This window comes from Pteropus vampyrus, unplaced genomic scaffold (assembly GCF_000151845.1).
Source record: "Pteropus vampyrus isolate Shadow unplaced genomic scaffold, Pvam_2.0 Scaffold27, whole genome shotgun sequence".
Classification (NCBI taxonomy): domain Eukaryota; kingdom Metazoa; phylum Chordata; class Mammalia; order Chiroptera; family Pteropodidae; genus Pteropus; species Pteropus vampyrus.
Window position 1 is genome coordinate 7,825,056 of NW_011888808.1, and position 2,227 is coordinate 7,827,282.

Sequence of the window (2,227 nt, forward strand, 5' to 3'; positions counted from 1 at the left end):
TCTCTGTTATTTATAACATACTAAATAAAAATACAAATTAGAATTTAAAATGTCAAAAAAACAAGCTACATTATTTGTTGTAACTGTAAAGTTGTATTATATGTAATTATTTGTAGATATATTCTTTATATTGACACACTGACATTTTAAGTTTTTCAGATACTTGTGCTGGCAAAGCAGAGTGAGCTCTCAAAATAAGATATGTTTAGGATTTCTCTATACTGTAAAAGTTTCATTGTCATACCAAACATTTCCTGTACATAATTACACATCTACTATAATCACATGTTGACCTCATATTGATTAAGCATTTATTTATTTATTACTTATTTTTGTTATTTATTATTATTTATGCCTATAGCACATGGTCTTCCTTGGTAGTCTTCTATCCAAATACTAACCAGGACCAACCCTGCTTAGTTTCCAAGATCAGATGGGATTGGGCATGTTCAGGGTGGCATGGCTGTAGACCATGGACCACTGTTCCACTGGGGCATGTAAAGCAGATGTGATAACCGCTACACTATGGAACCATATTCAAGTATTTAAATTAAAATAGTTTGTTATATATAGATACTGTGCATCTAACAGTATTTTTCACACAGAGTATACTCTTTAAATGTTTGGTATGCTGAATCTAATTTAAGGTATGACTTCAGAGAATATATAGTGGATTTGTTTTTCTGTATAATATGTTGCAAGTCAGGGTTACTAAATCTAAAATTAAACTTTCTATGTTTTTAGCATACGATTATATCAGATACACATTATTCAAATATTTAAACATTTGTGTATATACAGATCAATACAGGATATGGTCTTATCTTTAAATTGCCAAAAGAGCCACAAGTCTTAAAGGAGCTAAACTTTTATCTATTTACATCGAGAACTATTTTTAATAAAGATAGGACAATAATGAAAATTTATTAAACTACCTTTTCTGAAACACATCACAAAAACTTAAAACAAATACTTAACTACATGGAGAATGAGAATACCAACATCACACCATATAAACAAACAGTATATTTTAGACACAGAATCATTTGAACAAAATTGAAACATGATATGGAAAGTTAACTATTATATTACACACTTAATTTTGTCATGATGTAGAATTCAAAGAAGAGTTTAAAAGACCTTTAATATTTGCAACTAAGTTGGAAATATTTGGATATATTGTCTGGTCTTGCCAACTGAGACACAAAATGAGAAAAAAAATAAAATAAAATTTAGCACCTTATTACATTTTGAGTTTTACAGGAAAAATAAATAGGAGAAGAGCAAAAGAAAACCTTATTTATGTTACTACTTCATGATTGTAAACTCAGATGGGACTGTCAACCTTTAAAAATGAATGAGCCAAGGAGCTTGATCAACCCACAAAAAAAGAACATGTTAACTTCACATAGTTGGTCAGAAAAGCAGCAGACTAGAGACAGCAGAACTGTATACTTTAAAAGAAGATATTCAGGGAAAATGATTTTTTTTTTTAATTCTTTATGCTTTCAAAGAAACTGAATCAAATACTTGGAAGTATTGTGTAAGGAACAAAGCTTCATGTGTTCTAACTTTAGAAACTGACAGAGCGCTTGTAATTTGACTCAGTCTCATTGTAAATGCTACAACAGAAAAAAAACATGTATTGTCTCAGACACCAGAAATTGTACTGACTTTTTTTGTGTGTAATGAAAAGATTGAGTTGGGAGAAATAAATTTTAAAAAATAACAAGTTAAATTTAAATTTAGCTAAATCTGAAATGATTAATGAATTTAAATCTATGAAATATTATCAATTGTGTTTTATCACTTCCTACAGAAGTAATTACTTTAAATATGTTTAGAAATGTAGCATCTGTACAAGATACAGATTAACATTTTATATTAGTAAAGATGGGTTATGTCACAAAACTATTTGATGTGGCACAGAGCCCATTACAATGAAATGCCACAAATTGAATAAAGCCTTTTAACTCATGGTAAACAGCATAGTGACATATAAATTTCTTGAATCCTTTAGCATTGTTTAATTATTTTTTAACAATATAATTTTTGTTTAGCTACCTAAAAAACACATCCCATAGCTTTCTTATCAGTACAGAGAATAATTTTAAAACATAGCACCTGACTAGGTGAATTAATTTTAGTTCAAGGTGAATCCTTTGATAATTTTTTTTAGTGAAAATTCCATCATAAATTAAAACAAATATATTTTATTTATATTATG

General features: G+C 28.3%; 1 pseudogene; it reads right to left on the reverse strand.

The window, feature by feature from the left end:
- Positions 1-352: 352 nt before the first annotated feature.
- LOC111737522 lies at positions 353-471 on the reverse strand (annotated as a pseudogene).
- Between the last annotated feature and the right edge of the window lie 1,756 nt (positions 472-2,227).